General features: G+C 39.9%; 1 protein-coding gene across 5 annotated transcripts in view; it reads right to left on the reverse strand.

Moving 5' to 3' along the window:
• The window catches only part of LOC128601576 (1-phosphatidylinositol 4,5-bisphosphate phosphodiesterase beta-4-like), a 73,527-nt gene that overhangs the window by 54,281 nt on the left and 6,643 nt on the right, over positions 1 to 12,603 (reverse strand). For all 5 annotated transcript variants that reach the window (XM_053614878.1, XM_053614876.1, XM_053614873.1 and 2 more), the window contains exon 3: positions 5,272 to 5,334. The gene's annotated coding sequence lies outside the window, so the exon portion shown is untranslated. The remainder of the gene's footprint in view (positions 1 to 5,271; positions 5,335 to 12,603) is intronic.

Genomic DNA, 12,603 nt, shown 5'->3' on the forward strand with positions numbered 1-12,603 from the left:
TGCCAGGACTCAAGGTTTCCCTGCAGAACATTGCCCAGAGCATCACACTTCCTCCACCAGCTTGCCTTCTTCCCATAGTGCATTCCGGTGCCATCTTGTCCTCAGGTAAGTGACACACATGTACCAGCCATCTACATGATGTAAAAGAAAACGTGATTCATCAGACCAGGCCAGCTTCTTCCATTGCTCCATGGTCCAGTTCTGATGCTCATCGTAGGACAGGGGTCAGCATGGGCACTCTGACCGGTCTGCAGTTATGCAGCCCTAGTTGCAGCAAGCTGCGATGCACTGTGTGTTCTGATACCTTTCTATCATAACCAGCATTAACTTTTTAATCAAAGGGAGTGTGAGAGAGCGAGACAGACAGAGGGAAGGCTACTGTCACTATGGGTGAACCAGCTCCAGAGTACATAGTGTTTTGCACACATAGAGATCGAGCCTCAGCTGCATAAGATTTAGAGCTTCCCCAAACCATGTGTGTCACAGCCATCAGCACTGGCATCGTTGCTACTCGTGAGCTGAGCCAGTTTGGCATGTGAGGAAAAGCAGGAGCCGGCAAGTACATAAAACACTTCTGCAAACGAAACTGTCCACTGTTTGACTTTGTCATATGAGGCTTCACTTGTTCCTCAGGCAAACACACTCCCTCGATACATAAAGGGTGTCTTCAGACTGAGAAACCACACATGCATTAAGACACTGGACAGACAAATGAAGCCCAGGGAATTATAAACTCACTACAGGGCTATGTAAACACTGCTAATGTATACTGATAACACAGCACTTCATGTGTCATATATACTTTCTCATTCGGTTGTTTACTGATGTCATGTCACTAGGGTAAGTGTAAAACATTACTCGTTGACATAGTGTCCATGCGGGGAGACATTCAATCTGAATGGACTGACAGGTCCAAATGTCCAGGTCCACCCTTTTGGTTTTGATTCGAAAGTAAGGTGGGTAATATGGTATCACAGACAACCGATGGAGTGAGCGAACACTGGCATGAAACCAGACTGGCATAACAGGCCAAGACTGGCATGAAATCAAATTGGCAGAATGGGCTAACACTGGCAAAAAATCAAACTATTGGCATAATGGGCTAACATCTGATGAGCTACTTGTTACTATGCAGTCAGTGAGACAAATCATTCCTGTTAACAGGCTTTCTTTTCTTTTTAATAATTCTAGAAATAAAGACAACGCCATTATATTGTAATGTAATATAATACAACAAGCACATGATGATATCATTTATTGCACTAACAACAGCATATTGGCATATCGTCCACCTCTAATTCAAGTCTCAACCAAAGCAGCTGCTTCTGTGTACTACTGTATCCGTGTGTTCATGTGTAAGCGTTTTGGACTGGAAAGGGGAAATGTAACAGGATTAGCCGATGGTGTTTACGCTTCAACTTCTACACCAGGCTGAAAGAGAGTATTACTGTATGAGTTGGGTTGGGTGGGACTGGACTCTTACAGGCCATAAGTAGTATTTAAAGAGAATATCACAGAGGAGGTTTTGGTACATATTTGAGGGCCTTTGCTTTTGTGTAACACTAACACTGTTACTTAACTGGTGTCACAGGTTAGAATTTTTTTGAAGGACAAGTCAGACTTTATCAGTAATGAGCTGATAATTCCGGAAACGTCTCGATTACTAAACAATGGAAAGTGCTATAGACTGAAGCTTGAGACACTGAACTGAGAACAAACATCGTATTGACATAATGCAAAACGTGCAGCTAATCAGGACAAACCCTGTTGCCTGGTCCACACAGTGCAGGTCTATGCTGTGTACAGAATATAATTAAGGTGTGTACGTTTTATTTCCTAAACTACTACCCAGAACTGGTTTGCACTGTAGATTAGCAGGACAAATGGATAACCTCAGTCCAGTTCAAACAGCCTTGGCTCTACCAGCCCAGGTTTAACCAAACATGGTCAAAACTCAAGAGAGGGAGCAGGGGCAGCTGGCAGGGCTTTCTACACTGCTAGCCTAAAACTATAGAAAAACAGCCCAGCAAAGTACGATTTTAAGCTGAGGAGATCAATTATAAGAGAAACAGTCTGCGAATCTTGTGCCCTTCAGCGAAAACATTAGGAGAATGCAATATTAGGAGTGAATATTACTGTGGCAGCTAATAATAGCCTGGAATGTTTGCCCTATTGCAGGTTCATCCGATTTCTTTCCCTCATTTCCGAGTTGATTGTGAGCTTCTTTTATGAAGAGGAGGGGAGTGAGATTGACAGAAGCACAGCCAGACAGCGAGAGAGAGAGAGGCACAAGCGTGACCAGAACCGAGGGAAAGCTCCACAACCCCTGAAATATGTACCTATAAGGAACGCTTCAGCAATTTATAGCTTCTGCCTCGCTAATCCTGACTGATAAGGCAGCAGGAGAATTAGTGAGCATATTTTCCAGATTCACTGAAATAGAACACTGCCTTATACAGCGGCAGGGAAGCGGAGGGCAGCAGGGGTTAAATACAATTCCCCAGACTGCCCATGGAGCGAGCAATGATATGACGCACAGTCACATATCTGACCAAAAAACACAGCCTGAACAAAGACCGCATAAGCTCTCTATCAGGTGACATGCATAGGTAGCAGAGGCTATGAGCACCTTCAGATGTTCAGATTAGAATATGTTTTCTATTTATTTAAATAGTAAGTCATCCCTTTAAAACAAATCAGTCAGTTAGACAAGGTCATAAAATGTGACATATCTAAAAGGAAACTGGTTAATGTGGTATATTTTTACCCAGGTCTATAAAATTTCCACTGTTTACAAGGGGAAAAAAAAGAACGAGCTGTAATTTCTCAAAACATGCAAGTCTTTCTAAGAAAGGCCTACTGCAAAGAAAAGGTGGATTCAACAACAGGGGTGAGCTGTGATCTCTTTCATTTCATTGGCTTGCTCCTTCTCTCTGGCTTTTATGTTATTAGAGAGAGAAAACCTTTCTTGACAAACAAACACCACACAGATGTTGCTCGGCTCTGACATGGTCCATCTCCATGGCAACCCTATTCCAGGGGACTGCTTGGCCGTAATAGCCGGCGCTCTGTTGCATCAACGCACCGTGACTTGCTGCACTCGTCTCCTGGTAGCACTTTACTGTCCAAATGGGATCCCTGTGTGTGCCCATGTTTAGCCACGTGACGGTTTTTCTTCCCAGAAGCAGAACTATGACCAAAACAACATGCATCTCCCAATGTTTTACAGTGTCTGTGTAAATAAACATCATTAGAAAACTGTGCAGTAGTGTCGGCAAATGACCATGAAGATGCCACTCAGTGACATCGATACAAACTCCAACGTGTACTTCCCTCAATTACACAATTAGGACAACAAATAGTGCACCAACTACGCACATCTGTGTGAATTAATGCTGGACATATTGCTTGTAATGTGCCTTGTGATATTAATCATCACCCTGACAGCTAATGCTCTTTATCCTGTATAAAATAACAGTCATAAATGCTTATGCTGTATGCTATGAATATAGAGTATAACATGTAACCTACATAATAAGATTACATAAGAAATGAATGCATTTTTATACCACAGCGTTGTTGAATTCTCATCTGATTGGTCGAAATGTGTTGATTCATTTTCTATAACAGCACAGCTGACAATAGTGCTGGCTGCAATTCAAAATACAGATTTATTTCAATGTGCTCCTAATATGTTGTCACTTTTATAATAACTCATTCACTTGGGCTTGTATAGTGGATGATATATTGTTAGACTAATTTAAGTCTAACAAAAATAAAAATAAAAATGTAGAATCGGTGCTCTGCGAAGGAGACGTTTGTTTAATGTTTAGGAAAGAACAATTCACTCCTGATGTAAAACTGTTCCTGCTGCTCCTAAAGTTTTCCTCTGCAGGACAGGATAACGTATGTTGCTGTTATAATGAAATTGATAGAAATATAAACGGATAATGTACAATGTGATCTTCCTTAACAAATGAAAACTGTAATCATCTGCTAATTGCTGTGGTATAAGAGAGATAAAAAACACTTCTGGACATGTTGTGGTAATGCTATGTTCCTATACCAGCACACCCTGTAATGTTTCATCCATTACGTAATGCATCACGTATCCATGATTAACTGGAACCATTAACACATTTTCATCTTCATCACATTTCAAGTCCACACGTGACAATTCGGATTCATTTTATTCATAATAAACCGTTTTTAGATTTCTGTTTTTACATGACGTTATCATTAAATTAGCTTCATTAAAGTTTGACTTGTGTTTCCATGATCATCAGCTTAAGGAATTGAACGTTTTTGGTTATATTTCTGGTGGACACCAATGATTATTTATGATTATACTCATGAAAAGATATTTAAAAGATATGAACATTGGTTCAGTTCTACAAACACAGCTTACACTATTCCAAAATGGCAAACTGATTAGTGGCCAAGAGCAGTATGTGGTGAGGACTGATATGAATTAATGCTGGAATGGCATTACACACTGCAGTCACCTAATTATATGTTGCTCTAGGGGAGTTTCATTAAATATACCCTGGTATAAAATGCAGACAAAATACAAATGGAAAACACGACTCAGGTACAGTAATCACTGTTCTTGTACAGTGTTGTGTGTGTGTGTGTGTGTGTTTTGTTTTTTATAGTTTGTTAAACAAACTTTTACCCTACTATATGCTACTATCTACAACAGGGTGTCCCAAAAGTCTCCATACAAAGGGGACGTGAACACTTTTTAGCAAAACGTATTCTAAAATTTTTCATATTTATTTTATATAAAAAAAATTTTTCCAGATAGAATTTAAGAAAGCCTTTGACAAAAGAAGACATATTGAAATCATTTTCGTGGCTGGATCGGGAAGGTTGTGATGGACTTTAACACGAAACATGGCAAGCACATCACACACAACACTGTTGCCAAACTCATTAACAAGGTTGAGGACCAACCGAGAACCCACTGACAAAGGTTCTGGCAAACATAGTGCCCAATGTATGGAACAGAGTCTGTTGATACCCATAGAAAAGCTTAAGCCTGGACATGAGATAAAAAACAAACAAAAAAACCCCCAACAACATGCAGGAGGCATACATCAGCACATATTCAGCAATGCTGGATGATTATTTATTCCAGTCACAGTAAGTTTGTCCTTCCAATCTTTTGACAGATTGTATAAGATTGTCAGTGGTTTGGCCTTCTAAGATTAATTCGGTGAATTCATTCAAAGAATTCACTCATTCATTCATTCTAAGCCCCAGTCTTACCAGACAGATGTTAGAGTTGTATCAGGGACAGCTAGATGACCGAGGACAGCAGGTGAGGATGTTCTGCAAACAGAGACAAAAATATTTACTATCAAAGGAATAAAAAAGAAGTGACTAATGAGAACAACACATGGTCATTAGGCACCAACCTAGTGCCAAGTTATGCATATGCATAGATTTATGAATATCTGGTGAAAATGTATCATCAAGCCACAAGTGTTGGGTGCCATGCTAGCAAATTTTTTTGGTGGTTTCTAGTGGGACACACCAAGGAAATGAAATCCTTGATCATTTTCTAGCCCATAGTCTATTGAAGCAATCACACCTGGTTTTCTATCTGACTTACAGTATATGGTTGAAGCTCCAGTTATAAACCTTCTTGTCTTCCTGATAGCATGCAAATATCAGTAATGAGTGGTGCTTAGTTTTTAGCCAGAAATGATTTTATGTCAGGTAACATCATATGTGGTCATAAATATTCCCTTGATTAGATTAGCTGATGGAAAACGCCGGGGCAGAACCTCATTCATTTAGGGCTCAGGGCTGTTTTATAGAGAGAAAAAACAACAACACCATTAATTCCTCAAACTGCTCCTTTGGCACAACAGATAAATGGCATGGCGGTATATGTTTCCCTGACCAATTTTGGGTATTATCACAGCTAAAACCATTTGCTGTATCCAGTCATAATACATACAAATATCAAACTCTTAAAATAGCATGTGGCAGGGAACCGGCAGGACCAAAGCTGCTGCACTTACAGAAGAAATAGTGGGAGTAATTGTATAGTGATTGGTGTTCCCTGAAAATAAAACGGAGGTGTTTCCAAAGCCACCTTCATATTCATCACACTACTGAGATCAGAGAGACGGCTTGAGACAATTCCCTTCAACATTCATTAGCACTGTGTGGCTGATAGATACAGCTCAAAACCTGTGAACACGTTGATGAGGGTAACTTGGGCTTTGCTCACATACAGTAAATCACCCCAGGAGTCCATCATCCTGTGTAATCCTGTGTAATCACTGGCAACAAGGTGAATTCAAACCTCTGAACTCATCTTATTACATTTACATTTATGGCATTTGACAGACACCCTTATCCAGAGCGACTTACATTTATCTCAGTTGCGGGTTAAGGGTCTTGCTCAAGGGCCCAACAGTGGTAGCTTGACAGTGCTGGGGCTTGACCCCCTGACCTTCTGATCAGTAACCCAGAACCTTTAACCACTGAGCCACCACTGCCCTTTTCATTAAGGGACAGCAACTTGAGGAGGGACTTTTTTGAAGCCAAGAGAGAGTGTTTGAACACAACAGAGTGCAGGAAAAAGAAACAGAGAAAGCTCCACTACTGCGGTCCCTGTCAGTGAGGAAAAATGTGTGAAGCTCTCCGGGTGCTTGCGTCACTATGGCCGTCCCTTGTGCAGCAGAAATGAGGTCTGCTGCTCGCTGTCTAATTCTGCATCGGTGCCTTTTTCAATCTCACTACACCGCACACCTCCATTCCCCCCACTGCCTAATTAGCAAATTTCATTAGACAGGTGGGAGCTGGGTGTTGAGGGCCAGCTTCAGTAGCAACTATTCCTGCTCACACACGCCAGCATGCGCATACACGTGACTAAGCCCAGTCAAAACCACTATCAACTGGAGTGTGTGTGTGTGTGTGTGTGTGTGTGTGTGTAGTGAAGGGCTCTTTGTGTAGACTTGGATGAGGAATTAAAATTTGAGTGTCTCCTCTGTTGAAACAGAACAAGGAGAACTCTCAAGCTATTATAATCATCATTATCACTGTGCTATAGTGATATTGGGATGTGAGGCTACGTCTACGTGAATCCGGATAGAACTGCGTTTTCATTTTAAAACGCTCTCAGTCTACACTGATGTTTTCAAACGTTTTCCAAAAATTGCTCGTCCACACTGAAACATCTGAAAACACTTTTATACTTTGATACTGCGCATGTGGGAAAACGTAAGGAGCTTTGGCCTGCGTCATTTCCGTCAGGAGTTATTTAACAATGCAATCTAAAGGCTATCCAAAGTGACATTCATCTTTAACAAAGCCATCAAACTGGATAGCAGGCATGACAACTGCTGTACAACATCATCCACCATCTTGTTTGCTTTGAGTTGAATGGGTCACACGACTGCATCACGTGACTTAAAATACATTTTGGAATATGTCAGTTTTCTCAGGCCACACTACAACACAAAAAATGCCGTTTTCAAATGTATACAGCAAAATCCCCAGTGTTGCTTTAACACCCAGAGTGTTGAATTTACATCCTACAGTGTTTATATAAGTCCTGTGTATTTTCCTGTGTATCCACTCGGGACAGCGTTTTCGAAACGCTCTTTTTCGCTGGACAGAAACGCCGTCTCACTGTGGACGGAAGGCCAGAACTTTGATAAAATGACGCGCTTTCAAATTTATCCGGATTAATGTAGACATAGCCTCATACTGTAACTGCTCAAACCCTTCATGTTTGGCACAAGCGATAAGATGGTCCTGTCTAGATTCTCTTTCCGTGCCTCTTAACTAATCAAAGTGATGGAGTTAAAACAGTAACAGCTATACCACAATGCTGCGGTATATCTCTCGACTCTGACTGGTCAAAAGGTGTTGATTCGTTTTCTTTAAAAGCAGGGTTCTGACAGTAGTGCCAGAGGTAAATCAAATCCACAGGTTTAAATGAATGTGCTCCTTCTAATATGTGATTGTTTCTACAGTAACTGCTAATACAAAGGACATTTTACAGTGCGTATAAAAGGTCAATCTAATACATTTTAAAATGTGTTGTTATTAAAAAAGAAAATGTATAATCATTAAAGTGGTGAAGCTTTCTGTAAGCAGACAGATGATATTAATATTATGTCTTGTAAGACAATTTTTTTTTTTTTAAACATGTATGGCATTTGGCAGACACCCTTATTCAAAGCGACTTACATTGACCTCATTCATACAACTGGGCATTTGAGGGTTAAGGGCCTTGCTCAAGGGCCCAGCAGTGGAAGCTTGGCAGTGCTGGTATATGAACTTACGACCTTCTGAGCAGTAATCCAACGTCTTAACCACTGAGCTACCTCCGCCCCATCATTTTTATTTTTATTTTGTCTTATTCACGTAAAAAGAAAGGGAACGCTATAACAAGTAATACTAGAAAATAAGTTAATAAGCAAATTCTACAACAAAGTGTTGTTCGTTAATAAATTAAACATTGTAATCGTTGGCAAATTGCTGTGGTGTAAGAGGTACAAAACATGTTAGGGCACGCTGTTATGGGAAAACGATCAACGATGTGGTGGTGTGTATCGCAGTTAATGTTACCACTCTGAAGTGGATTATTTTCCAATAACAACAAGCTTCAACATTCTATTTAAAGAGAGAAATATTTTGAAAATTTGGAAGATGTTTTTTTTTTTTCATGTTTCTTTGAGATTTCCAGATTGCAAAGGGTTTGCAAATACACTGGAACTGTATCTAAAACTTCACCTTTTTCACTACATAGTGCGTTATTCTTGGGTTCTGCCGTTTGTAGTGGTGTCTGAAAACACAGTGGAAAATATCCAGTGCAATCAATGCACTCCTATAGGTAGTGAGTAAATGATTTATGGCCTACTATTGGCCATGGAATACCCATAATGCACTGCGCTGCCTGGGTTTGAATCATACTGACCTTGACTGAGGAAATCTGAGAGCTAAGATGGCAGTGCTACTTCTGACCTCATACCATAGTGGATCGATTTGTGAAGTCATTTTTATAGTGATGTGTGTGTATTGTTTATACTTTGGTTACTTTATTCTCCTTAGATTTGATACTGGTAAATAATGTGATGAATGTGAATAGTGAGTTTGCTAACTTCAGCGTGTTTACACGACCGCTGTCATAGAGTGAGGAGCAAACCCGTGTCACGTAGTCTCCCTTTCCTCAGTTCTGTTTCCCAATATAGAGTTCCATGTAGAGTGATTTTCCAAAATTCTAGCACAGAGTGTGTGAGAAAATGTGAAATCTGTGCCTAGTCCAGTGTCTTCAGTTTAGCCTTGACAAAAACTCGACCTACTTTTGCGTGTTCAAATTCACTGACCGTCCAAGATACATTTGAAACATTCACTGTAATTGGTGCATGGTTTTATTTATCATGTGAGTGTGAGCTATTATTAACATGCGTGTGAGTGCATCACACAAGTAGTATTTGAATAGTTCGCTGTGATTGAGCCATGACAGCCAATCAATATAAACAACTACCAGAACAGGGTATGTTTCGAACAGCACACTACTGGCTTTGGCACAGCACACACAGCTTTCTGGTTAATGAATGCTGCTGTTACTACTACTACTACTACTACTACTAACAACAACAATAATAATAATAATAATCCATCCATCCATTTTCTATACAGCTTATCCTTACTGGGTCACGGGGAACCTGGAGCCTATCCCAGGGGCCATGGGGCACAAGGTGCGAGACACCCTGGATGGGGTGCCAATCCATCGCAGCGCACACTCACATACACATTCACACACTATGGACAATCAGCCTACCATGCCTGTCCTTGGACTGGTGGAAACCGGAGTACCTGGAGGAAAACCCCAGAGCACAGGGAGAATATGCAAACTCTGCACACACAGGGCCACAGTGGGAATCGAACCCTCAATCCTAAAGATGTGAGGCAAATGTGCTAACCACTAAGCCACCGTGCCCCCTAATAATAATAATAATAATAATAATAATAATAATAATAATAATAATAATAATAATCATCATCATCATCATCATCATCATCATCATCATCATCATCATCATCATGGCTTAGAATTTGTTTCATAGACACTCACAAATAACACAAAAATCATGAAAACAATAAGTGTACATGCTATAAAGATACACTTTATTAAAAATTTAAGGGATATTTTATTTGTACTATTTTTTTTTTTTTTTAAACTTTACTTTTTGCCTGCTGCTGTGCTGCTGTGAATAATAGATACTAAGACAAGAAGGTGATACTTTCTTTAAACTCCACACCATACATGTCTACAGAACTTCTTGGTAATTCTAACTAATGCAAATAATCTAACTAATGCAAAGTCATTATAAAATGGTGCATATGTTAAAACAGCTCACAATATGCACTAAATACATGGGCTTTACCAGTCCCTTTTCAAGTGTATAACATCATAAATTATTAGGGAGTTGGAAGTAGTTTTAAGTATGAATATAAACATTACCAGGTTAAAATTTTTTACCTAAAATATAGAGAGCTTGTTAAATGAGAGCAGAAAACCCAAAGAATATTGATATACAGTAACTCCATTCACTCAAGGTGCAGCCGTTTTTGAGCAGCAATGATCCTGGAAAAGCTCACACTTCTGTGCTTAGACAGTCATAAGTTTATGAATGCTTTGTTTTCACACGTCACTATGTGACAGGTAGGCCTTTCACGTCATTCTGCAACACAGCCATGCATACTTTGCTCTATATTAAATGGTGTGATAGCAGAAGACTAAAATAGCCCAGTCTGTGAAATGCGTCATGAAGTTTCTATCAGCAGCAAAATTAACAAGCAATGTGATTTGCCTACAAGTAATGTCATGTGGTCATCATGTCACGTGGTTTTCTCATCTATGAATTTCATATTTACAGAAAAGCACATCTCCTATTGACTACAGCTTAATTTCTGGCATGTACAGCTAAGCCACAGTAGTATTAGTATGCCCAACTGCAAGCCTGCAATTGGCATTTTGAAATCCAATTACACAGTGGTTCAGCACTAATGATGCCTCTCTTTCACAATTCCCTTAGTTATTCATACATTCTACAAATAAATACAACCATCTTTATGATTTATTTTAGTTTTACGATCCATCAGTGTCCTTAAAGACAGTCAGTATTTATATAGTTCATGGTATATGTTTAATCCAGTGAGTCAGGTAAACCCTGAAGTGATTTTTTGTCCAAAATTTTTATTTTTATATTTTTATTCTTCTCGTACCACAGCAATTTCCCAATGATTACAACATTTAATTTAGTAAAGAACGACACTACAACACGAGAATGGCCACCATTTCATTGTTGACAGAAAATGTCCAAATGTATCTCTATTAGCGTGGACATGGCCTCAGTAAATAAAGCTTTACACAAAAATATACATGGTGATTTTCTTCACTCCATTTCAGTACAATTCTTAACGTCTGCACTTCCTGGAGTCCTCATGTTTCCACTCATTTCAAGGCAATTTAAAGGCAGGAACACTGTAAAATTTTATATCTTCTCTTTAACTCCAATTGTTAGCGTTTGGGTTTAAGTTTAAGAGTGAACTGATTAAAGTGTAGCTACAACAATTTGGAGTGATTTGGGTAATGAAATCAGCTCTTATATTTGTGTCGGGGCCTAGTTACTGAGTCGGGGCTGTTATAGGATGAAATGTTACTCTAAGGACAATAAAGTAATTTATCTACAGTAAGTCCTTCATGTTGATCAGGGTTGTGCAGTCAATCACAGGACCATTAGGCGTGAGGCGGGAATACACCCATGCCAGGGTACGGGTACCACACACACACACACACACACACACACACATTCACATGCAGGGGCAATTTCACATAGCCAATCCACCCACCAGCCTGTTTTTGGGAGGTGGGAGGAAACCTTTTTGGGAGGTGGGAGGAAACCTGGAGGAAGCCCACAAAAACATTAAGACAGAAAGTAACCCAGGCTCAGGATCAAACTGGGCACCCTGGAGGTTTTGCCGCACACAAAAAATAGATACTTGGCTATATAATCTGCTTTCTATGCACCTGTGAACTGCCTTGGATGTTCAAACACTGCTATGGAGCAGAAAAGATTCACATACAGTATATTTCATTCCCTGTCTAAACAAACCTTTGTCAAAACACAAGCTCTGTTCAGCATACTTTCACTTTATAACAGCTTCAAATTACAACAGTTGCAAAATAAAACCACACACTAAGATCTCAGTATTTTGCTTTTGTCTCAAACATGATGGATCCAGAAGTGAGGATCTTTGGAAGTCACGTTTTGCATTATGAAACAAAGGTCGACAGTTTAATTGAAAGTGCAAATTACGTTCACATGCAGCCTTGCCACCAGTGGTTTGAGGCCCGGGTTGAGTGAATGTGAACAGAGGGATGTGTTTCCAGTGGGGGGTTGGAATTAGAAAGAGCAGATAATAGCTTTTGGTTTGCACTGTTCCTAAGTATTTTTAGACTCACATATGCCGTCCAGGAACTGAATTCGTTTAGTAGATTTCGATGTTCCCTGATAGGTATGAGTCCTGAACAGTATGTACTGGTCTGATGGAGGGGATTCCAGGTTA

The sequence above is a fragment of the Ictalurus furcatus genome, chromosome 25 (assembly GCF_023375685.1).
Source record: "Ictalurus furcatus strain D&B chromosome 25, Billie_1.0, whole genome shotgun sequence".
NCBI classification, from domain to species: domain Eukaryota; kingdom Metazoa; phylum Chordata; class Actinopteri; order Siluriformes; family Ictaluridae; genus Ictalurus; species Ictalurus furcatus.